This window comes from Pteropus medius, unplaced genomic scaffold, assembly GCF_902729225.1.
Source record: "Pteropus medius unplaced genomic scaffold, Ma_sr-lr_union100, whole genome shotgun sequence".
In the NCBI taxonomy this organism is placed as follows: Eukaryota; Metazoa; Chordata; class Mammalia; order Chiroptera; family Pteropodidae; genus Pteropus; species Pteropus medius.
Window position 1 is genome coordinate 20,527,480 of NW_024349803.1, and position 27,370 is coordinate 20,554,849.

General features: G+C 36.1%; 1 protein-coding gene and 1 pseudogene across 2 annotated transcripts in view; one reads left to right on the forward strand and one right to left on the reverse strand.

Annotated features, from left to right (window-relative positions):
• Positions 1-27,370, reverse strand: part of RHOA (ras homolog family member A) — a 40,930-nt gene that overhangs the window by 12,658 nt on the left and 902 nt on the right. The window contains exon 2 of one of the 2 annotated variants that reach the window (XM_039837762.1): positions 24,285-24,363. The gene's annotated coding sequence lies outside the window, so the exon portion shown is untranslated. Of the gene's footprint in view, positions 1-20,145; positions 20,165-24,284; positions 24,364-27,370 lie in introns of those variants that run through there. The other variant, XM_039837763.1, reaches the window with a different exon arrangement.
• Positions 22,420-22,538, forward strand: LOC120582617 (uncharacterized; annotated as a pseudogene).

Here is a 27,370-nt window from a genome sequence, read left to right on the forward strand (position 1 = left end):
TCTGGTCCTATACTTTCTAAACCCCAAAATCAAATGCTGCCTCCAAGTGGGGCTTTGGACCTCTTCTGGTCCTTATTCACCTCAATTCAACCCCTTTTACCAGGCATCCTACTCTGTGTGAGGTAGCAGCAGTCAGTTACATTTCTGCATGCTTGACTCGCCTGTTCCTGGAATGGAAGCTCCTCCAAGACAGGAACCACTTCCGGCTTAGCCTATCCAGCTTAGAGCACTACTCCCAGTTGCATTAATGTGGCAAGGACATGCCAAATGGGATCCATGCAGAGAGAGAGGAACAAAAGCCCAAAGAGGGGGTGTGTTTCCCAAAAATACTGAAAAAACCTGAGTCCTTGGCCTTCTCTGATCAATCTTTTCTTGAAACAAAGGACTCAGCAGATAGGAAACTTGCAATTAGACATGGAACAGTAAAGAATTAGAAAACTGAAATTCCAATCAAACTACCACAGGCTAAGAACAGAAATAATGAAAAGGACTTCAGCATGAAATACTATTTGTACCTAGATATGTGCTATACTCAGGAGAGAATTTCCATGACATTCCTTTGAAAAAACAGACTACCAAAGTATGTCAGCCTGAAGCTACTTTTGCCTGACGTACTAGGGATGTTTTTGGAGTTTCAACATTCCAGCTTCCCCTCTTTAGATCTGATATACCATATATGATGTTTGCTATCTGCCTTTCAAAAGCCTCCAATTGTAAGCACATATTTCCTACCATCACTGTATTACAGCTGGACTCTCTGTAAAATGCTGCCAGAAAAGACAGGTAGCACCACAGCAAAGATGCCTGCTCTTAAGTGTACCAAGTATTCAGGCCCAGGCCTGCTCTCTGATTTACAAGATCAGGAAAATTCTCTGGAAGGGAACACATGCAGTTCCAGTGGTAACCTCTCAAAATCAACCACAAGAATAATGAGAAACGAAGGTGACCCGGACCTGGATGTTGAGTCTGCCTTGCCTCCCTCCAGTGCCTTGCCTTGGTAACAGTTACTACTCCATAGGCAGTATGAAAGCCCAGTCTTCCCAGCAGACCCCCACAAACAAAGTTACTGATAACCATACCAAAAAAAAAAAAAAAGTCAATAAGCCTTTCTAGCTCTATGTCCAGAATGCTTGATGCTTTAAGTTCCAGCAACTGGGTGAACTCAACAATGTCATATGGGTGGCTGTCTGTGGCTGGTATTCAATGATCTGGTGGTTAAAACACAAAATTAAAAATTGCTGTTATTTAAAGGTTTCTATTAAAAAAGCAGGAAACTTTGTTTTGTCCAAAGACTAACCTTACCAAAGATAGTCTCCTAACTGGAACTTAGGAGGACAGGCCTAGCCCTGCTGCTGAGCACAGCTGGGAACGAATGGTAAGAGGTCATCCTTCTGGAAACCACCTTCTTCCTTCCACAAGAGGAAATAATGGCTGTCTGGACATAAACATCCTCTCTTGAACGGCAGCGAGCACAGAGGGTAAGAATGTTTTTTTTGGTGTGATGTGCAAACCCTGGTTGTCATGGCCAAAAGCAATGCCTTTTCAGGGTGACTTCCTCTGCTGGCAATGATGATGAAGCACTTTCTGAGGCACATGCCTCACTCGCTCCATCACAGATGTGGGTTTTGGAGGACAACCATGGCAGCTACAAGATACACTTCACTGCCACATCTGATAGTGACGCCTACTGCTACTGACAGGCTGACTGTGGCTCTCAACTCCATTTATGCCTCACCTTATTACCTGACATAAAACTTCTTCAAAAAACACCCTACATGCTAATCATTCTTCTGGTATTCTCTTTAATAATGATACAAAGAATGTCAGAAGTTTCAATTCTGCTATACTACAACAGACCCTAACAAACTGCATGGACCTTCATAAGCCACCATGAGACCTTATGCTGGTATATCACAATGCACTTGATAAGGGCTGATTTGATCCTGAACTTCCAGAGGCATGCATAATTATCACTCATTCCCATTTTACCAATGGGAAAAGCAGTATAGATTTACTAGATTTTATTGAGTGTGAGGCCAGTATGTTATTAAAATACATTAATTTTCAAGATGAAAAACCATTCTGGCCTAAGGTATACAGTTTCCACCTGTTTTTAGAGCAGCTACTGAAATGTAACTCATGTAATTGAAATAGACAACAATGGATTTTCTCATTGCCAAAGAAGCCTACAAATTGATCATACTCAAACTCCATTAGCCTAAATTTCTGCAAGTAAACTACGCCAAGTCTACTCAGCAACATGTGGAAACACTGACACCCATGTGAGACTTCTAACTGGACACATGGGTTGGGGGGGCAACACGTAAAAAGAAGCTATTCTATTAAAGTGTGTATATGCTCTTAAAAAATAGCTTTATTTAAACATAATTTACATATCACATAATTTACCCATTTAAAGTATACAATTCATGGGATCTAATGTACAGTATAGTAGTTACGGTTAATAATGTACTGTATACTTTAAAGTTACTGAGGGAGTAAATTTTTTTTTATTGGGGGGTGGGGAGTAAATCTTAAATGTTCTGACCACAAAAAGAAATGGAATGATGTGATGGAGGTGTTAGCTAATACAATGGTGGTGATCTTACAACATAAGTGTATCAAATCGACACTTTGTATATAAACTTACACATTATGTCAACTGTATCTCAATAAAGATGGGGAAAGTATACAATTCAATGGTTCCAGGAATACTACATTATTACTTTTTAAAAGTTGTAATAAAATATAACAAAACTTGCTATCTTAAGCATTTTTAAATGTACAATTTGATGTTGTGATTTAAAATAAGAAACATGTACTTGGACTTCATCCCTGTTCCTGGCACACAGCTCCTAAAAACCCTTGTAATTTCCTAAGCAATATGAACAATGGGAGAATTTTTCATTACAATATTAGGTCTTTTGTCCTCAAATAATTCCAGTTCCTGAAATAGCTCCAGGGTGATCAAAGTGAAAGGAGCATCTTGTTATTATTCATAACAAAGCTCTTTTCAACCACACCTGAGTTTATGTTAATGAGGTGACTTCAGAAAACTCCCTAAGGATGGGGGCTGGTTGCCAGGGGAACCAACCATGTGATTAGAGGGCTGGAAATTTCAGCATCCTGGCCCCTTGGGTACGGAAGAGGGGCTGACTGTTGAATTAATCACCAAGAGCCAATGACTTAATCTATCAGGCCCATGTAATGAAGCCTCCAAAAAGCCCTAAAGGGTGGGTTCTCAGAGCTTCCAGATTAGTGGACACACAGAGGTGCTGAGAGTGATGCACCCAGAGAGGGCATGGAAGCAATGCATTTCTGTCCACATATTTTGCCATATGCATCTGGCTGTATCCCTTTATAATAAACTTGTAATCTTGTAAGTAAAATGTTTTCCTGAGTTCTGTGAGTGGCTTTAGCAACTTAATTCAACTCCAGGAGGGGGCTGTGGACCTGGGATTCATATCCAGTCAGTAAGCAGAGGTAACGTTCTGAACTTGCTACTGGCATTTGAAGTAGACGGTTGTAGGACTTAACCTCTGGAATCTGATGATAACTCCAGGTAGATAGTGTCAAAACTGAACTGTAGGACACTAGCTAGTGTCACAGAATTGCTTAGTGTGGGGGGACCCCCCAAAGTTGGTGATCAGATGTGTCAGACGTGAAACCGTATTGTAACAGAGTGTTTTTCCCTTTACAATAATCTAGTGGCATTAACTATATTCACAATGTTGGGCCTTTTCGCTCTCTAAGGAGAAACTTACCATTAAGCAATAACACCCCATCCCCTCTCCCCTTGGCCCCTGGTAAACTCTCACCTACTTTCTGTTGATAAATTTGCCTATTCTAGGTACCTCATACAAAAAGAATCACACATTTGTCATTTTGTGTTGGCTTATTTCACTCAGCATAATCTTTAAGGTTCATCTATGTTGTATCATGTATCAAATTTCATTCCTTTTTATGGCTGAATGATATTTCACTTTGTGGATATATCGCATTTGTCCATTTATCTGTTGATGGTACTTGGGAATGCTTCTACCTTTTGGCTACTGTAGTAATGCTGCAATGAACACTGGAATACAAGTATCTGTTCAAGTTTCTGCCTTCAATTCCTTTGAGTATATATAGACATACCTCATTTCTATTGCACTTTGCAGATACTGTGTTTTTTACAAATGGAGGGTAAGAATCTTTACCAGCAGAAACATTACTGGCTCACTGAAGGCTTAGATAATGGTTAGCATTCTTACCAATAAAGTACTTTTTAATTAAGGTATGTACATTGTTTTGTTTTGTTTAGATACAATGTATACTTAATAGATTACAGTATAGTACAAACATTACTTTTATATGCACTGGGAAACCAAAAATTCATGTGACTTGCTTTATTACAATATTCACTTATTTCAATACTTCTCTTTATTTAGGTGGTCTGGAACTAAATCCACGATATTTCTGAGGTATGTCTGTGCCTAGGAGTGGAACTGTTGGGCAATTCTATGTTTTGCTTTCTGAAGAACTGACAAAATGTTTCCCACAAGAGGTGCACCATTTTACATTCCCACCAGAGATTACAAAGGTTCCAATTACTCCACATCCTTGCTAACAATTGTTATTTTCTATTTTTTAAATTATAGCCATTCGAGTGGGTGTGAAGTGGTATCTCATGTGGTTTTGATTTGCATTTTCCTAATGACTAATGATGTTGAGTATCTTTTCATGTGCTCATTGGCCATTTGTATATCTTCTTTAGAGAAATGTCTATTTAAATCCATTGCCCATTGGGATGTTTCTTTTCACTCTCTTGATGGTGTACTTTGAAGCACATAAGTTTTTAATTTTGATGAAGTACAATTTAATCTATTTTTCCTTGGTTGCTGATGATTTTGGTGTCATAACTAAGAAACCATTGCCAAATCCAAGGTCATGAAAAGCCTATGCCTTTTTCTAAGAGTTGTATAGATTTAAGTCTTACATTTAGGCTTTTGATCTATTTTGGGTAAATTTTTATACATGGTATAAAGTAAGGGTCCAACTTCATTATTCTATCATGTAGAAATTAGTCATCCTCACATTATTTGTTGAAGAATATTCTATATCCATTGAATGGTCTTAGTAAACTTGTAAAAAGAAAACTGACCCTAGATGTGAGGGCTTAATTCTCAATTTTATTCCAGTGATCTGTATGTTTGTCTTTATGCCTGTACCACACTGTCTTGATTACTGTTGGTTTGCAGTAAGTTTTGAAATCAGGAGGTGTGAATCCTCCAACTGTGTACTGTCTCAAGATTGTTTGGGTTATTCAGGGTTCCTCGGATTTCCATATAAATTTTAGGAGCAGCTTGTCAATTTCTACAAAGAAGCCAGCTGGGATTCTGTTAAAGATTGCACTGAACCTATAGATCAATATGAGGAGTACTGCCACTTTACAATCTTAAATCTTCCATCCATGAACACAGATGTCTATTTATTTAGTTTAGGTTTTTTTTGGGGGGGGCGGGGCAACCCTCCTTCCCCGCGGCTTCCTTTTTATCTTTTCTTATACCTAAAAGCATGGGCATTTAGTTAAATGTAGGGAAGGCTCATCTCCCATCACTTTATAACAAATATACACATAATGCTGTCATAAATTTTACTTTAACACATTTAATCTTCATAACTATTCTATTAGACAGAGCCTAACATTCTCGTTTTACAGATAAGACAACTGGAACACAGAAAGGCTAACTTGTTCAAGGTCACACGGCTAGCCAGTAAGAGGTAGAACTGGGCACTTAACTAACAATAATAAGAAATCTCTTCGAGTTTATATTCCTACTCCGTCTTGCCCTCATCTCTTTCTCTCAAATGTCAAGAAGCAATCCAGCAGCTTTTAGTGCCCCCTTTCTCCTTTGCCTACCCATGCAAACCTTGGTAACATTGTGAAAAATCAATTAATTAATCTATAATTTAGAGTGATTGATTACTCTGAACTGTTTCTCCTTAAACGAGTATTTGATGTATTTGATCAGAAGTCTTGTGGTCTTAAAAACTTGTATTTCACATTTTTCCCAGTTTGTTTTCTAGACTTTCATGATTTTTTTGTACATTCTTTTTAGAGCGTCATTTACATACCAGAGGAAGTATGTCTGAGTTGCTGTGAAGTCATCAACTCTTGTTCTAGTGTTTAAGTCTGTTTACTCTCACTGGCAGACAAATACCAAGCAAAGGGTTGAGGCTCTCTGAGCTTCAGACTGATAACTGGCGGCCAGCCCTTTTCACACTACTTTTTACAAGTCTAAGGATATCCTGTGTTGACTACAGCCTATTTACTTTACATTCCTGCCTGCCTTATCTGGCTGCACAGCGTGGGAGTAGTCTGTCCATCAGACACCTCAGCTGCTAGAGTGGCTGCTACATGTGCTTGGGTAGGTTAGGTAAACCACAACCATGCATTAGCATTCAGTTCTCTCCATTTCATATAGCAGTCTTTAGTGATTTCCTTGTGTTTTGTGTGACCATGATGTTGACTTACATTTGTCTGAATAGCTTTTAGAAGGCTTTCTAGAGCTGTTCACTGAAGCTGTTCGTTTAGCCTAGAGTTCAGGATATAATATTCTAAAGTCTTCCTAGATTAAATTGGACTGGAAATTAAAAATAACTGCTCACTGGACCAAAAGCAAATATTGTAAGGCACTAAAGACTGATTTAATGTCCTATATTTTTAATCCTTTAATCATCAGTTTTCAATTAACAAAATAATCCTATTAAGGCAAATATCTAGCCATGACACTTGGACTAGCTGCTGTTTCCTTAAGAACCCGTTTTCTAGTCAGTGGTTCTCAAAGTGATTCCCAAACTAGTGATATCTGTCTGAGAACTTGATAGAAATGCAAATGATCAGCCCTCACCACAGACCTACTGAATCAGAACTTCTGGGGGTGGGTCCATTAATCTGGATTTAAACAAGTCCTCCAGGTGATCTTGATACATGCTAAACTTTGAGAACCTCTGATTTAGTGTACGTGTATAGCTTTACTACAGGAGTAAAATGAAACACCCATCCACCAGGTACCCAGGGATAATTCTGAGTATTACAATGTCTCTGAAAATAGGACTGAATTTCTTAGTCCAAAGGAATCCTTTCTCACAAAAACAGCTTTCTAAAATAGCCAATAAACACAGGAAAAGATGTTTAACACTGTTAGTTATCAGAGACATGCAAATTAAAACTCCAATGAGATATTGCTACGTACCCACCAGCTTGGCTAAAATTTAAAAAGTGTTGTTAGATGGGAAGCAAATGGAACATGTATTTATTGCTGCTGGGAGTATATGACTACTTTGCAAAATTGTTTAGTAGTTATGTACTAAAGCAGAACATTCTCTTTGGTCTAAAGCCACAAAAATATTTAGTAAAGAAGTATACCAAACACATGTGCAAGATCTGTCACCGCAATATTCCTAACAGGCAGAAATAATCATCAGTTGACAGTTGAATGGCTATATTATTGTCAGACAAATTAAGACTTTAAATCTAAAAAGGTTACAAGATTAGTGTTTTGGGTGTCTCCAGATACTAGAATTACTGGGTCCTTTTTTGTCTCTTGTTACAGCCTTTGTTTTAAAGTCTATTTTGTTGGGTATAAATATTGCTACCCCAACTGTTTTTTGTTTCCATTTTCATGAAATATCTTTTTCCATCTCTTTACATTCAGTCTGTGTTTTTCAATCTGAAATAAGTCTCTTAAAAGGACATATGCATCCATACGTTTACTGCAGCATTATTTACAATAGCCGAGATACAGAAGCAACCTATGTGTTCATCAATAGATGAATGGATAAAATAGTACATGCACACAATGGAATATTACTCAGCCATAAAAAAAAAAAAGAATAAAATCTTTCTATCCGCAATAACATGGATGGAACTAGAAGGTATTATGCTAAGTGAAATAAATCAAATATATGATTTTACTTATATGTGGAATTTAAAAAACAAAAAAATGAACAAATAAATTCATAGACAGAGAACATTCTGATGATTGCCAATGAAAAGGGGGACTGAGGGAAATTGATAGCTGTAAATGCATACATTAAAAAAAGATAAAACCCATTAGGATGGCTATTATTAAAAAAATAAATAACAATTGTTGGCAAAGATGTGGAGAAACTGAAACCTTTGTGCATTGTTGATGGGAACAGGAAACCCTAAAGAATCCACAAACATTATTAGAGTTAATAAATTAATTCAACAAAAGCTCCAGGATATAAAACCAACATATAAAAATCAATTATAATTCCATACGCTTGTGATAACTCAAAAAGGAAAAAAATTAGCATCTAAAAAAATAAATACTTAGGAATAATTTAACCAAGGATCCCAAAGACTTGAATACTGCAGCTACAAAACACTGATGAAAAGAATTAAAGACATAAATGAAATGAGATCTTGTGTTCACGGACCGAAATACTTATTATTATTTTTTTAGGCGAGGCAACCTTGGTTTTCCTCACAGACTGCAAGGACCCTGTCAGCTTACAATCCCTTATTTTTTTTAGTTTTTACGCCTACAGCACTTGGTCTTCCTAAGTGGTCTCCCGTCCAAGTATTAACCAGGCCTGACCCTGCTCAGATTCCGAGATCAGATGTGACTAGGCTTGTTTAGGGTGGCATGGCCGTAGGCTGAAATACTTAATATTAAGATGACACTATACAAAGTGATCTACAGAATAAATGCAATGCTTATCAAAATATCAAGAGGGTTCCCCCCCCCCCAGAAATGGAAAAACTCATCCCAAAATTTATATGGGATTTCATGGAACCCTAAATACCCAAAACAATCTAAGAAACAAAAATTAAGTCAGCAGACTTCCTAATTTCAAAACTTATTACAAAGCTACAGTAGTAAATCAAAACAATGTGGTATTGGTAATAAGACAGACATATAGACAAATGAAATAGTACACAGAGAAATAAACCTTCACATATAAAATCAGCCAATTTTTGACAAGGAGCCAAGACTATTCTATAGGGGAAAGAACAATCTTTTCAATAAACAGTGCTCGGAAATTAGACATCCAGTAGCAAAATAATTTAGACTCTTACCTTGTATGATAAACAAAATTAATTCAAAATGATAAAAGACCTAAACTTAAAAGGAAAACCACTGGGGGAAAACCTTCTTGTCATTGGATTTAGCAATGATTTCTTGGATGTGACATCAAAAGCAAAGTCAATAAAAGGTAAATTTAAGTTCATCAAAATTAAAAACTCTGTGCTTTTTAAAAGACACCATCAAGGAAGTAAAAAGACAACCTAGAGAATGAGAGAAAATATTAGCAAATCATGTGTCTGGATAAGGGATTAATATTCAGAGTACTTAGAGAACTCCTAAAACTCAACAACGAAACAAAATCTGATTCAAAAATGGGCAAAGGACTTGAATAGATATCTCTCCAAGAAATACAAATGGCCAATAAGCACATAAAAAGATGACTGACATCTCTAATAGAGAAATGCATACCTAAACTACGATGAGATACCACCTCACACCCAATAGGATAGCTACTATTAAAATAACAGGAAACAAGTGTTGGTAGGAATGTAAAATGGCATGGCCACTGTGGAAAACAGTAAAGCAGCTCTTCAAAATATTAAAACTAGAATTACCATATGAACCAGCAATTCCAGCTGAGTATGTACTCAAAAGAATTGAAAAGCAGAGTCTCAAAGAGATATGTATATACCCTTTAGAGCGGCATTATTCACAATAGCTAAAATGTGGAAGCAACCCAAGGGTTTATGGAGAGACAAATGAATAAATTTGGTATATACATATGGTGAAATATTATTCAACCTTAAAAAGGAAGGAAACCCTGTAATATGCTATAACATGCATAAACCTTGAGAACATGCTAAGTGATAAAAAGCCAGCATAAAAAGATACATACTGTATAATTCTGCTTATACGAGGTACTTAAGAGTAGTCAAAATCGCAAAGATAGAAAGTAAAATGGTGGTGGTCAGGAGGAGAGAATGGGAAGTTAGTATTTAATGGGTGCAGAGTTTCATATTTACAAGATGAAGACTTCCTTCATACCTAAATTTATTCATAAGCAGAGAGAACGCCAAAGATGTCAACGACAGTTATAAATTGGAATTTTAAAATAGTGAAAAGATATATTCGGGAGAGCAGAGTCATTACTTGTAACATGAACACAAGAGACGGAATGTCTGGGCTGCATTCACTCTCAAAGCTGGTGCTGCTGGTTTCACTGCCCAACACTGTAGCCACTAGTCAGTCACATGTGACTATTTTAATTTTTTAATTAATTTAAATTTTAAGATGCAGTTCCTTGGTCACACCAACCACATTTCCAATGCACAACAGCTGTATATGACTATAATACTGGACAGTGGAGATATAGAACACACCCATCATCGCAGAAAGTCTAATGGACAGGACTACCCTAAACAATTCTCCCACAGCTATTTGGCAGACACAGAATTCTTATTCAATGTCCTGGTTTTTTGCATGCTAAAAAGATCTTCCAAAGAAGAGATACCCTTAATTTTATGTTATAGATTTTTCTATAAAATATTTACAGCAAATATCAAGTCATTTAAAGATAACTTCTGGCAGGCACTCCCATCAACCCTTTGTGCTTCCTCCTCAGTCAGTCACTCTTCCACCCATCACATCAATATAATGGTGAACACCTCCATGCCAGCCAGGCCCAGTGGCCTCTCAATTCTATCTCCCTGATAATCAATCTAACACACACCAAGGGTTTTCTATGGGCCATTCCCTGTTCTAGCTACTAGAGAGCAGCTTTATCTGGAAGGTGCTCTTAGAGAAAACAGTGTCATTAAGTACTATAACAGGAGCTTATCTTCTCTGGTATGAACAGAGAGAAAAGTAAGCAATTGTGCCAGAAGGCTTCATAGAAGGTAACATCTGACCTGGACACCTTGAAGAATGAGGACAAGTTCCTTGGGAGGAATTTAGTAGAGTGATGGTGGCTCAGAAACACTTTCTAATGTGAGGGAACAGCCTGAGTAAATGACCTTAAATACAAGAATTCAGAGAGGAGGCTACTGGAAAATGGGGCTGGAAAGATAAGCAATGGTTAGATTGAAGGATTTATAATGTCCTGCACAGCAAACTGTATTCTTTCTGTAAGCAAGGGAAAGTCAATGGAATGACATGATCAGATTTGTGGTTTAAAAAGACAGCCTTGGCAGCAGAATGTGAAATGGCTGGGATGAGAAATCACAAGGATGAGAAGACCACGGTGAGGGTATGAGAGTGCCCTCGGGGAGAGAAGCCTAATCAAAGGGTGAGGTGGAATAAGCCCCATCTAAGAGGCTTTTTCCTAACCCTACACACATTCCCTCCTCAACTAGTTGAAAAGATTAATGCCCAGTCAAGTTATCATTACACGGGAAAACAAAGCCCTCAAGTTTGTGGAATGGGGACAGGCGTCTATCCGTAGAGACTAAGCAACATGAAAGAGGCTGGCACGAAGGAGACAGATATTTGAAAACAACAGTGAGAACACTATGATGAGTACCAGAAAGGAAGAGGGTGTTTCAAAGAAAGTATCCATATTACATGACTAGCTAAAGAGGAAATAAACCAGCAATCCACCAACACAGGGGAAAATCCTTGCAGTTGGTCATAGGGTAGAAGTAACAGACTTAGAAAACTTAGTGGACTGATGAGCACTGCTACATGCCACCTTTGAGGTTAAGTATGGGTCATGAGTTCAAAGTGAGCTCAGTTGGCATATTTTTTTTCTTTTTCCAACTACATTTAGTTACAGGCGTAGAATAAGGGAAGAGTTGGATTTAACCAGGGCTAAGGTTTTTCCACATAAGATGGAAAGAAGAAAGTTGAGAATACATACAAAGGGGTGGTTACAGTGATGGCCTATGAACTCAAAGAAGTTGGAACTGAAAAAGATGAGGGGTAGTAACAGGGTAGTAAGATCAACGGATTTTAAGCATAATGTGGTTGAAGAATTTCAGTATCTGAGTATTAAAGGGATTAAGTTACAAAAAGAACACACTATTACTAATGTAGGGAGCGACTCCTTTGTAGGGTCATTGGTAACAGCTATTAGAATTTAAATTGCATGCACCATTTGAACTAGTAATTCTATTTACAAGAATTTATCCTACAAATATATTCTCACATGGATGCAAACATTTATGTTCAAAAATGAACACTTCAACAATAACGACGTTATAAAGCGAAAAACAAGAAACAACCTATATGTCCCTTCTGAGGACTAGTTAAGTATCTTATGAATACATCCATACAATGACATACTATGTAACCATTAAAAAAATGGTTAACAAATGATCTCAAAGATAGATTATTAAAAGAAAAAAACATGCTGAGTATGTACCCTGTAATACCTTTGTGTAACAGTGGGGTGTACACATCTATGGAACAAGGCTTCAGCAAAGAACAAGGAACACTGACATGCACTTTAAAAAGACACAGGAAACTCTTTACCGTGATTGCCTTTACAGATCATATATCCTTTTGCACTGTCTGAATCTACCGAATGGATATATTATGGTTTTGAAAAGGATTAATAAATTTTAAAATGTACTGAGACTTAGAAAGATCTACACAGTTTATTAGGTAAAGAAAATAAGAGACAAAGCAGTGCAAATGCAAAGATCCATCTTGGGCTCTAACCTTCTGGGGCTACATTCGCATACTGCCCTTTTCCCCATACAACCTCCTTACACTACACACTGTCTATCCCCTATTCCCTACAGGGAGACTGTGTTCAAGCACAATTTAACACTGCCCAGGGCTGATTCCCCTCACTCATAACACTCCTTTTATCTCTTTTAAGGCTGAGTTACACCCTCCCTAAGAAGGCTTCCCTGGCTACTCCAGTACAAATTTTTCTTCCTCTCTGAATTCCTATAGCACTTGGTCTCTCTCAGTGCTCTTTCCTAAATAACTACATAAACTTACATCACTTGATACTGTGTGCCCTGGTAGAGAGAACTAGAGTTCAAAGCAGCTGTGAATCTTTGAGCAAGTTACTTAACCCCTTTGTGCCACTGTATCAATGTAGTCATCTGCACACTTGGGGAAAATAATGGTTCCTACCTTCACAGGATAGTGGTAATTATTAAATGAGTTAACACAGGAAAGTAATTCTCAGCACATAACAGCTAACAATTAAATGTTAGATACTAGTATTTGTAAGCTTTAATAAAAAAGCTGTATTTTCATTTCTATATTCTCTACAATGTCTAGCAGAGTCAAAAATAGCACTGAATAAATGTATTCATTGACTAAATTAAAGATAAGCCTAGCTTTCCTAAGTTAACTGATAAAACTGTTAGTTTAAAAAAGAGTTAATTTTCTAACATTTTGAAAAGAAACTTCCAAAAGCTCAAGTTACTAAGATTAGACATTAGCCTTCAAATTTACTTCCTCTAAATTACTTCCCTTCTTTTCAGGATTGGCCTTAGACTCATTCTTCAAGTAGGAAGTTACTCCTTTTGAAATAAGATTTCTAAGTAACAAACTACTGTATATAAAACTCCCTAGTCCCTACATTCATATATAAAACAACATAAAGTGGAGAGAAAAAAAGACTTATCACCTTAGATATGGCAAAAGCCTCAGAAAAGGATTAGTACTCTTGGAATATTTTAGAGAGCAGCAGTTTTCAACAATGATAAAGGGATTCATTATGGGGATTAAAATTAACAGATTATTAACTAAAGTATTGAAGATTGCAAACAACTTTTTTCCTCCCATAAATTAGAGTAGATTCAAGGTTACCTGAATATAGTGTTTTTCCTAAAATGAAACTTTTCCCAATCTAACTAGTAACTATTTTTTAAGACCAAGAGTTTTTAAGGCCTACAGCATTCTCCTTTGCATTCTAGTGAGTGTTCTCAAGCAGAGGAGAAAGGACCTGAAAATTATGCATCTCCATCACTGTCATCTTACCTTATGAATAATCGTGATTATTCACTGTTGGGAGAAAGTATAATCAATCACATGAACTCCAATCCCTATGCCATAGACAAATTCTGGAAGGGGCCAGCTGACACATGTTCTCAGAGTTCCAGGTGATTCTTATTCACCTCCCCTTCCCACCCAAAACACTACCACCAATCTCACTTGACCAAACATTACATTTGGTTTTCAAAATCTGAGTCCCACCCTGGGTATATCTCATGAGCACTCAGCATCTCCCATATGGACTACTCAATAAAATGAAAAATATTCATTACATGGACAGGTCCCAAGTAAACTAGCTAAAGTACAAGGTTTTACTAGAAATTAATTTCAGTTATAGGTCGCAACAGAGTAGAAAGCCATTTACAGTAGTTGTAAAGGAACCACTACTTAAGAGTTAATCTGAGCTCTATCAATCACTTACTAGTTTTGTGTCCCTTAACTACCAGTTTCCTTATCTGTCAAGTGAGGAACAGAAAACCTTCTAAATAAGGTTGGTGTGACGATTAAATACTACACAAAAAGAATTTAGATTAAAATATTACCCCAAAAGAGCTTACCTATACTGAATATAGATCGATTTTCAATAAATGTTTGTCATTATTATTTAAGTCTTATTTTGGACAAACAACAACTCCCTCCTTCAAATTCCAACTGTTCAGAATTTGAAGAGCAGTTTATAATATGGCCTGACCTGAAAAGAATGTTTTCCTAAAATGAAACTCCAAAAAATTATTTTTCCAAAGTAAATATCCCATGCATACTTCATCCCACTCTGTTCTTTCCTATTAAAAAATAAATAAATAAATACTCAGCTTATCTCTCACTGCCCAAAACTATAGGCCCACAATTCTTGGGGTCGGATATTTCAAATTCCAAATTTTTCAGATTTTAGAAAGCTAATATGGTGCACTTCCTACCAAATATTCTATAACATACCAAATAGGTTAATAGTTCTTTGATAAAATAAATGAATATTCACACTAAGTAGGATAAAGACTAAACAACCTTTCATTAATTCAGTTCAGGCTTTGACATCAAATAAGTTAATGGTTTTCACAACTTTCCAAACAGCAGTTATGAAAAGCCTTAACTCAATGCCAATTTGTTTTACACACACTCCTCTCAATACTTCTAAAGTACCTTTTCTAATGCCCTGAAGTCCGATTTTTCCATGACTCATGACCACGCTGTTATCTCAAAGAAGTGGACTAAGCCCCTCCTGCTATTTCTCTTGGGAAATTAAAACAAAATAGGCTTTAAATTAGGTTGAGTTGGGGGTTGAGTATGGTGTGTATTTAAGCTAAACTGCAGGGCTGACAGTAATTAGAATTCCATAACCTAAATTAGCCGAATAATTGTTTTCATTTCTTTTTTTTTTAATTTTTAGGGATTGCTTTTTTTTTTTAGATGAATAATTTTGTTAACTTGTTTAGGGACTACAATTTCACAATACTTTCTTAGACTCACTGTAAATCTGTCTCTGCACAATTTTTAGCTTATTTTTGGCAAATAAAGGGTCGCCAAAGATGTTTGAGACTGTGCTACCAAGTTATAATAAATGCATCATCCAGACATTTATTAGCCAAACATTCCTTATAATAAGCAAGCACAAAACAGTTCTCCAGCCAAGAAACAGCAGAAATAATTTTACTAAATAACTATGCTGCTTCTGCTGGATCAAGATCTTTACAATATTTTGGAAAGATAATGAATAAATTTCCATGCAGATAAAATAATCACAGCTTTAAAAATAACTAATTCAGCACACTTGAGATAATTATAATTTTACCTCATAATTCTTCAAAGGGACTAATTATGCAAAAGAAACAGTGATGATTACAGCAAGCTTCCTACCATTTCTCAACTACTCATGAAATAAAAGCATCTACTACAGCATAGCTTTGGGCATGACTTAATTTTTACTTTTTCCAGCATTCATTACTTTAAACACAGTGGACACAACAGATTAGAAATTAAGCTCATGAGACTTATCCTGTTGACATCTATATGCCTCAATTATGTAATCCAGTTGAATTTTATGTTTTTTTTTTATTTCTCTCTCCAAATAAGGTATCAGTATTGTAGAGATGACTATTACAAAAGCAAAGGTTGTCTAGTCTTTTAGAAACTAAACTTGAAAATTTACAGCTTGAAAATTTAAAAGAAACTAGACTTGAAAATTTAAGGAAATTTTAAGACACATAAAAATCCTGTGAATTTCATTAAGAAAAACAATCCTAGACCCTAGTATACATAAAAACTTCCATCCAACCCTAGAGTTTGTCAGTGTCAGTTTCTACAATAGGTAGCAGAGTCAAGGCAAGCAGTGCAAAAATATTTTGGATGAAATCTGTATACAAAATGTCATTTAGCAGATTAAAAAAATAACTATAAATCCCAAGACACTAACTTATGAAATTATAAAACCCAAAGTATACAACCACCCTCGGCCAAAACAATAAAATATCTTATTAACTCAGGTTATTAAGCCATGACTTCTTCTTTCCTCTGCCTTGAACGTACCCCACTCGCCCTTCCCACACTTAGATAAAACCTCATACTTAAGGCTAAGTCACTCTCAAGGCCTTCCATGAGCTCCCAACTTAGATCAGGCCCCTTAGGTTCCCCCAGAATCTAACATTCCTCTCTGCCCCACTGATGACACTCCTCCAAAGTGCTTCCTGCCAAACTCCATCAGCATAAAAATCATGTCTTATTCTCTACTGTTGGACAGGTACAGGCACAAGTATACCATAGTTAAGTGTTAAAATAAAATTTCCAGAAGCAAGAAAACTTTATATAACCAATTCACTGCACACAGATTTAAAAAAGATAACAGTTACAAGATCAGTTGTGTACATTAGTGGTAAGTCTACCTCCTAAGTCACTTTGCTTTGCTTTTAATAGTTAAAGAATTCACTCATAGAACTCGCCCTTATAGAATTTACCCTTATAGAACTCTCTCATATAATCAGAAACTTCAATTATCTGTAACAAGGAGTGTGAAAACTCAGAACCTCCCTTAGAACTCATTTCCTCTTATTTTAGACAACTCTGCAAATCTAAGTGGCCAGTAGCTCAGTTCACAGCAATTTAGAAAAATACATGTTTGAGTGAGAAGAGGTTCAGCCTTTGACAAGAATGCAGGAGACAAAAACTCTGTAAATCAGGCTCAGAAATGTAAAATGAAGGAGGGAAATGTCATTCAGGCCAGGCCAGAGTCCTAAAGTGAGGCAACAAACTCCAAGGATAGAACTCAAAATTCCTTTAGGAGGAAAGACCTCAATCATTACACAGAGAAGCTTAAGGCCCAGACACTGTAAGACAGAAAAAAAAGAAAGACAACCACTACAGTTATCAAGAACACAACAATACTATTTCAATGATTTTAAGATCTCAATTTTTCTACAAAAGCCCTATCTTCCCTACCTAAACACACATGAATCCTACAAAAGGTTAAAAGTTACCCTACAATGCATCCTCTTGAAGTAAAGCTATCAGGACTATAAAACTGAAAATAAAAGTCAAAATACAGCCTTTTCTCCAAACAGTCCTAAAAGTAACAACCAAACATGAATCATATATTTGTTCAAACCATAAACCTGGTTGAAAGGAAATAGACACTTATCAAGAGCACACTCCCTTCTCCAACACCCTCCATTCCCTCGCTTTTTCCTTTGTTAAAGTATACATCTAAAATGAACAGGATACATATTGCTTCATGAAGTCAGAGGAAGAAAATCCCTATATCGAAACGGTGGTCAGAACCTGTCCAACTCCACATTCATCCACACCCAAGACTGTGTGCCTGGCACAAAAGATAAACACCATTAAACAGCAGGGAAATTAAATTGAAAACATAAAGCCATTTATTTTGTTTACAGACTACATAGGAAACCTCTGGCAAAAAGGTCCAAACTACCATCTGTCCATTTGTTCATAATGAGCTTAAGCCTGGTACTGCCATTATTTGACCATCTTGATCAAGCAGTTGCCAAGGGCTGATGCCAGTTCAAGGGCCCTTGGAGATCAAAACAGCAGGCCTAAGGCAAGCAGAAGAGAACAACAAAGCCTCCAATATACTGACAAGTAAGACTCACCCAGGCTTAAATTCTTCTTTGAGAGGTGTGAGAGCAAGAAACATTCTCGAGGTAACATACCTTCTGGCTTCCTGAATAACAGCATCATATCACCCACCTCAAAATGTCAATAATCCAAGGTTAACCATAAATAGATGCACGGAATCAAGATTTGACTCTGTGCAGCCTAATTCTCCACTACACTGCCCCCAACCAGAGAAAAATGAACCAACAGGTAGCCCTACCAAGCTACCTACTAGCCCATTGACGTGTTTCGGCAATAACAATTCACAGTCAGGTATCCTGCATTCTGGCACAAACATCTCTATTCCTCACTAGGCTCCACAACTAGCAGACTGAAAATTCTTCAGGGTGGGGCCTGAACAGTTATTTAAAATTTTATTTCTTTTTTAAATGAGGTGACATTCACAAAATAAAGTTGACCTTTTTACAGTACACAATTTCAGTGTATTTAGTACATTCACAATGTTGTGCAACCACCAACTATCTAGTTCCAAAATATTTTCATCACCACAAAAGAAAACCCATAACCACTAAGCAGTCAAACCCCAGTCCCCCCAGCACTTGGCAACCATCAGTTTGCTTTCTGTCTCTATGGATTTACCTATTCTACATATTTCATATAAATGAAATCATACAGTATGTGAACTTTTGTGCCTGGCTTTTTTCAGTCAGCATAGTGCTTCCAGGTTCATTCAGGTTGCACCATGTATCAGTGCTTCATTTTTTTTTAAATGGCTGAAGAGGAGGACTGAACTCTGCGATAAAAAAATATTTTATTATAAACCTTATTGAATGTTTTTATTTTTACCTAGTGCATTTTTTCCTTTTTTAAAATTGTAGTAAAATATACATAACATAAAACTTACCATTTTAACCATTTTTAAGTACACAGTTCAGCGGTATTAAATACATTCACACTGCTGTGCAACCATCACCACCATCCACCCCCTTAACTTTTCGCCTTGTAAATACCAAACTCTATGCCCATTAAATACTAATTTCCCATTTTCCCCTCCCACTGACCACCATCATTTTACTTTCTATCTTCACAAATTTGGCTACTCTAAGTACCTCATATAAGCAGAATTATACTGTATATATCTTTTTATGACTGGCTTTTTTTCACTTAGCATGTCCTCAAGATTCATGCATGTTGTAGCATATTGCAGAATTTCCTTCTTTTTTAAGGCTGAATATTTCATTGTATGTATATACATTATCCATTCATCTCTTCAGTTAATGTGAATAATGTTGCTATGAACGGTGTACAAATATCTCTTTGAGATCCTGCTTTCAATTCTTTGGGGTATAAACCCAGAAGTGGAATGGCTGGGTTACGTGGTAGTTCTATTTTTAATCTTTTGAGGAACTGCCATACTATTTCCTACAGTGGCTATACCATTTCAGTCTTACAAACAATAAAGTGCATATATTTTAAAAAATAAAACTAGTGAAAATAAAAAACTTTCAAGTCTTCCAAGGACGTGTTCAGTATCTTGATTAGGCGGCAACTGCACAGGTGTATATATTAAAACTTACCAAGTTGTCATTTAAATAGGTGTATTTATTGTATGCAAATTATATCTCAATAAAGGTGATTAAAAAAAAGAAAAACAACTCCCAATGTGACTCCAATTTTGGGAACTGGATACCAAGTTTGGGAAACATTGTTCCTAAGCATCAGGTCAGGGATCCAATAGCGAGTTTTGTTGTATTTCGCCAAAATTTAATTTAGGACACTACTCTCAACCCCATCCTCACCAAAAAAGGCAAAATACAAAAAAACTTCCAAATTAGATTAAAGAAGTGTGATTATTAGGTACTCCAACACATAACTGGAATAGTGAAAGTTGAAGGGCTACATGACTGGCTCTTGGGGCTAAATGCTCTTCTCTCCCTGAACCCTCACAGCACTCTATTATCACCCCCATTCTACAGAATAGGAAACTAAGTTACAATGCGGTCACATTATTGCCCACAGTCACAAGCTATCAAGTGTAAAAACTAGTACTTAATTGTCAGCCTCTCTCCAGAGTTCATTCTCTTACCTTGGATATTCTATTGCCTTCCTTTTCTGAACTCAAGTTGTTCAAAAGATAAACAAAGCTTCCTCCTGAATAACTGGAAAAGTTAAACGAGAGACTTCATCCAGAAAAGAACTTTTCCACAAAAAAATTCTAAACACAGTATTTCTAACAAAACTGCCAAATCATGTAATAAAATCAGCTCATAGCAAAAAACTTTATTGTTACAACATTAAATATCTACCCTAAATGTACCTCCTTAGCCTCTCAAAACCTAAATGACAAATAACAGGGTCATGTAAAAGTACACCAGAAAAGTGGCACATTTGCTCTACGAGTCCATGGAAGAGGTACCGAAGAACAACTCACCTGCACCATTCAGACTTGGACACAACTGCCATGTAAATAAGGTAAAGATAACAATGTACATAAAACAAAAGTAGGATTTTCAACTATATGCTTAAAGTCAAAACAATGTTTTAAAGTAATGAATTAGGTCTCTGTTTCAGAGCAGCTAGGAGCTTCAGAAAATAAAAAAACTATTTTTTGTCCCTCTTGTAAAAAAAACAAAATACAAAAAACATCACTTTTTATATGGAGATTACTTTTGGAGGCCCACTATGAAAATGTCTAAGTGGTTCAGAACATTTCTCATAAGTTTTAGGGACTTCCAATTTAGGAACTATGGTCAGGATGCAGGGTTAGTAAAATTGGAAAACTTAATGAAAAACACACCTCAAAGACAAAGTGTGCATGTGCCTGGTATATGATCAATAAATGCTTCTGACTTCATGATTGAAGACCTTCAGCCACAGTTACAACACACCAGTGTGGATGAGAGTTAGCATGGATTAGAAATCGTTCAAGAATCATTAGGTTATAAAAGGTGGTGCAGCAGGTAATAGTAGAATAAATAAATCTCCAACCCACCATCTTATTTTCTGTCCATTTAATGGGGAATGTCATCTCTGCTGCTAATATTTACTGATGATTAAGAGTGGAACTAAATGATCCCAGAGTCAAATAAAGGCAGGGTCACTATTACAACCCAAGAATGAATTTAGGCCATTTGTAATTTTCATGGTCTCATGTTATCAAGTTATTATAAATAACATTTATAAATAACATTCATAAATATGATAAAATCCTAAGATGTAAGCCCAACATACTAACTCCTACAGTTAAAGAAACAAAAGATAAGAAAATGAAAATATCAAACATGTTGTTTCTCTGATTTAGTCAGGTGACAGTAAAGAAATTCATGTAACTTTAAGCATCCTACCAATAAAATCCTTATTTGTTACTCTGAAAGTAAACAGTCACTATATAAATACAATGCACTGATATCCTGAAAAATACTCTTGAAGACTCCACCAGAGTCAGAACAAGTATTTCCACTGAGAATAAACTAATATGCATTGAGCCGTGTGTGTGCTCTTCATACATTATTTCATCTAAAATTCCTATTAATTGGTGTTATCTTTATTCTAGATAGGTCCTGAGGCTCAGAAAAACAAAATAACCTCAAAGAGATAGATATACCTCTTTTATGGTAGAAGTCCTTTGTAATTACAGGGCCATTAGCATTTCTGGTAAAAAATCTGGTTTAAGCAAACCTACATACCAAAAGCATAACTATTATTGTTTTTAACATAATAAAGTAAAAATTAACAGTCTTGAAAAGTCTGCCTTCTTATAAGGGAGGCATCAATAAAATTATCCTAATGAATTTCTTGAAGCGACTTAAGGGAGCCATTTCAAGCTTTATGGAACAACAAAGTACCATGCCCAGTGGTGCCAGGCTAGTTGTCCTCATTTGCCCAGCAGTTGCACTGGGCTAATCTCTGGCCATGGATCAGGATTTCAAGAAACCACATCCTCCAATTTATCAGCAAAACCTATCAGCACACCTTTACAGTACATCATGAATCCCACCACCTCCACTGTTACCATTCCTATCTAAGCCACCATCATCAATCATTGGATTTAAAGAGTCTCCATTAGATCTTCCTACTTCCATATTTGCCTTCTTATAGTCTATTCTCTGTAGAGCAATCCAAAATATAAATAAATCAAATAGCCCCTGCTATAAAAACCTTTCAGTGGCTTCCCAATGCACTCTGAATAAACCCTAAATTCGCAGTTCTTACAAGATCTGGCCCCTATAAGACTTTATTTCTTCTACTCCTCCTTCTTGCTCTTTAGGCTCCAGCCATTCAAGCCTTTCTGCTATTATCTATAAAAGACAAGCCTATTCCTTGTCTATCATTAGTCTTCTCTACTAGAATAAAAATTCCAGTCTACAGCCATGCCACCTTGAACAAGCCTGATCCTGTCTGATCTTGGAAGCTAAGCAGGGTCAGGCCTGGTTAGTAACTGGATAGGAGACCACCTAAGAAGACCAGGTGCTGTAGGCATAAAAAATAAATAAGAGGTTGTAAGCTGACAAGGTCCTTGCAATCTGTGAGGTCAACCAAGGGTTGCTTCGCCAAAAAAAAAAATAATAAAAAAACTCCACGCATCCCTATGTTCATTGCAGCATTATTTACAACAACCAAGATATGGAAACAATCCACGTGTCCATCAATAAATGAATGGATAAAGAAGATGTGGTATATACATACAGTGGAATATCACTCAGCGATACAAAAGAACGAAATCTTGCCATTTGCAACAACATGGATGGACCTAGAGGACCTATTATGCTAACTAAGTCAAAGAGAAAAACAAATACTATATGATTTCACTTACATGTGGACTCCAAAAAAAAATGAACAAAATAAAAACAGACTTACAGAAACAGAGAAAACAGATGGCTGCCAGATGGGAAGTGGGTAAAAGGGTGAGTGAAAAAGGTGAAGGGAATATAGTCAACAATATTGTGATAAGTTTGGTCGGTGAAAGACGATTACTAGACAGTGTGGTGAGCATACCGTAAGGTATATAAATGTCAAATCACTATATTGTACACCTGAAACTACTGTAATATTATATTCTCATCATACTTTAATTTTTTAAAAAATTTAAAAACAAAAGACCGATAAACATGTAAATGTTATTTTCTTACAGAAAAATAAATTAAAACTCCATGAGCAGGCTTATTAATATTTTTGTGATTAACATCTGATGTGCTTTCTTGTCAGTAATACTGAAAAAAGCAGATGTAATGATTCAAAACAGACTTTTCAGTTCAAACCAAATGTTCATTTTTTTAGGAATAAAGATATTATAAAGGAACAGAAAACTCCCTGAGGGCAGGGACCTTTTTTGTTTTCTTCGGCTGCGTCCCAAAACAGCACCTGACATATGAATAGCTACTGTATAACTACTGGTTTAATGAAAGAATGACAAAAGCAGAAGCTAATTTGGCCATTCCTCTCACCTAGCCAAGGAGGAGTTCAAAGTCAACAAAAACCACTACCATCATATGCATTCACTGCCAGGTAGCCCATTTCATCAAATAAGAATCCCCTTAACAGTTCATTTTTCCATACAGAGTGCCCTCAGACCTAAGAAAAGGTGGTAAAAATGGTGTCCATTAAATTAAGATACCATTTGCCTTATTTGTAATCAGTTTAAGATCTCTGAATAGCTGCTGGATGGGCTGTTATACCTGCTGTTCACAGTGCTCTCTACCAAGCCAGTACCACTGCTGACTCTTCTGGTAAGAAGATTGTCCTGTTCCTCATTCTATAGTTGGCTCATTTTCTATTGATAATTAGATATGTCCACAGCACAGGCTGTGGCTAAACTGTAAGATGACCAAACTACTCAATCAAAAAATAAAAGAAAACTTAAAGAATAAAAACATCGGGAATAGGATGGGAGGGATGGTCAACAAGTAAGAGAAGTAATGTGTAATATGCTGAGCCCATCTCCTTAAAGATTAAGAAAGAGGTTAGGAAATACATCTTTGACTAAGGAAGAAGTATCACTTAGAAGAGAAAAAGGAAGTTGGAGGAGTATCTTAGAGAGAGCTAGGAAAATAAGACCAGAGAGAAAAGCTATAGAGTAAGGTAAAGATCTCAAGATTGGTAGAGAGGAAAATCATTAATAGTGATATATGCACATTTCCCTAAAACTTATATTAACATATAACATACAACAATAATCGCTACTCCGGGGAGAAAGGAGAATGAAAGAAGAGGATTCAATTTACATACCTTACAAATGTGCTGCAAGACCCACGGCCTGTGTGGCAGAAGTTCTACAAAGTGCCTTGAACTTCTCAGATGAAAGGCACTGTAAAAATATAAAAAATATCAGAATTATGTCTATTCATTTTACACGGAAAAAAAAAAGTACAAGATGTAAATGGGCTTGCCTGAAATTCTGTGAAGTAATTTAGAATCCAAGAGAGAGAAAAAGTACAGAATTTTATTTTTAATTGACATATCACAAAAATTTATCATATTTATACAAGTCTTGGCCTCTTTCATTTAAAATGTACAAAATCAACCTTAGATTCTGAATATTACAAATTAAAGTTGCCCTTTTAAAAGAAAAAACCCAAAGCAGATGAATCGAATTTAAGTTAAATTTCTCACAACTTATAAAAATTTTCAAACACACAGCAAAGTTAAAAGAATTTTACAGTGAACACCTGTATCTCTACCATCTAGACTACCATGAACACTTCAATGACTTGCTTTATCAAACTATATTTCCTTTGTAATACAGGCATTAGAGATAATACAGGCTGAAAGACAAGTGTCAGAAAATCATATTAAAAAATAACACTGAGAAATTCTTCTGATATTTGTCAGAAATGATAAGCATTAGCTTATTACTTAAAATCAAATCTACCCCTATCTTCAGTGAGCAATTCTAGTGGCTTATTTGTTTAACATCAGATCATATCATTCCTCCGTTTAAAAAAAAATTAATTTCTCATCTCAGAACAAACCTGAAGAACTCATGTCCTAAAGGACATACATGATCTGGTCCTTGCCCACCTCGCTAATTTTATATCCTATTTTCCCTTAGCTCCACTCCAAACCTATTTTATTGGCTGTTTATGATCTTTCCCGTCACTTGAATATTAATATACTTCATAAACATGTTTAAACATATTTACTTTACCCACCCTCTTAAAAAAAAAAAAGCGCAATTTGGTACAAACTGCAAACTGGCTGCAATTTAACAGATTGCATCTCATATTCTGATTATTAGCTATAAAAATGTATCCAGAATCGTCTGGACAAAGCACCAAAAAACTCAGACCAACACCCAGAATGAGCAGCTTCAATGCCTATCTGATTTTCAGTCACATGACTATCATAATTATGAGTATACAAGGCCTTCACTCATTAATACAGCACCACAGATTAAAAAATGAGTCACTTGAAATAGAAACGCTTGAAATAGGAATTTTACAGTAATTAATAACTTTAAACTGTCTTGGAAATTTTAATTTATTAATCTCACAAGTATTTAACAGCAACATGTCCCCAAAGAGCAGAGTATACTAAGACATCAACACAAGTTTAAACTTTAGTTACATTAATGTGTAGGTATAGGCAAACTGAGTTCCACTGGCTAGGTGCATAAAGGGTTAAACTAAGTGGTATGGGAAGATGAAATCCTTAAGGACCTTTTAAAACTACAAATACGTGTGATTAAAATCCAGTGATTAGGTACCACTTACCATTATCACTAGTAGCCATGATGCAATTAAACCCAAGATGTTATCAATAGAAGCCCAGCAAGCTCAAATTAGTTCTCTTAGAAGCTGAAATATCAGTCTTTTTTCTGACAGTTAACAAATCTCACAGCTCTAGGACAATTAAGAAAACTCAGAGTAGCAACCCACTTCCTCCTCCTGTCACTGCTTGGACTCCACCCATGGACAGGAAACACCTGAAGATCTACCTGTTTTCACTCTCCTAATAATTTACACCCCCACATGACCAGGACAGACTTTTAAAAGGAGTTAACTGGCAAACAAAAACAGGAATCAGGACTATGAAAATACTCCAACAAAGCCACTACCATACACACAAGGAACTATTTACTTGATATATGTAGTTTCTCCCTCAAATCAATAGTCAAAAGAGTCCACAGTCACCTGATAACATCTTAGCTTGATCTAGTAATTATGATGGATTTGAAGCAGGGAAGTCAGGGGCCTCCCTGTGGAAGAAATTGGTCACTCAAGAAACCCTAGACACCTAAAGCTAGAATTAGGACAGGCAGGGACCCTATATATTTACCTATTTCAATCATCTGTTACATGACCATAGGTTACAGAGAAGTGCTTTTGCTAAAGAACTGAAATTTGTTTGGAAAATGAGTTTTTCAGATTCTCCCACTATATATATATTATGTATATATAATATATATATAATATATATGTATGTTTATATATATATATATTATATATATATAAGGAGAAAACACTGTAATATATTTTAAGTCCTGAATTTAAGCTAACTTTAAGCAAGGTGTTTGAGTGTACATGGAGTATACCTTACAGAAAAAATAGCTGTGGCCCGCACCTGACTAGACACGTGACCTCGGGAAATTACTTAAGTCTCTGGGACTCAATTTCCTCATCTGCAAATAAGGTTGGACTATAAATCCTGAGGATTCTGTTCAGGTCTAAAATTCTGGATTTATGAAAAAACTTTGGATTCCTATTCTCTTCTTCCCTCCAGTACAGATTTTTACGAGAACAGAGGCTGTAAGTCTAAGACTAAACTTTGACTCAAAACAAGTTCCATCTTACATATTTTATATCTCCAAGAGACACCCTAACTACTCTCAAGACAATCGACAGAGATGCTTCAAAATGTTATCCTTTACAATTAAGAATTCAGTCTTGCATATTCGGTCCAAACAATGTTATTTGTGCCAAATGCTCAAATCTCTCTACCAATTTAGCAATGTCTAAAGTGACAATCATGCAATGATACATACACATTACACATTTGGGTGTGTGAAACTAGTGGTTGAAAAATTCTCACCACATACTACATTAAATAATTTTTAAGTATTTTTTCCTCTTCAGATATGGCAGGAAAGAATATAATCTGATTACATACAAGAAACAGTTACTCCAAAATACTGTCTTAAACACTCGAGTCACCAACAGGATAAAATTTTCAATCAGAACCATTAAAAAACACAAATGGAAGCAACTCTGAGGTTAAGAGGATGCCAATTTTCCACCATAAACTAATACACATGATTTTGAGCAAATCAATTTGAGGGCAAGTAGTGGTATCTAATGAAGGCGACTTGTAACTGG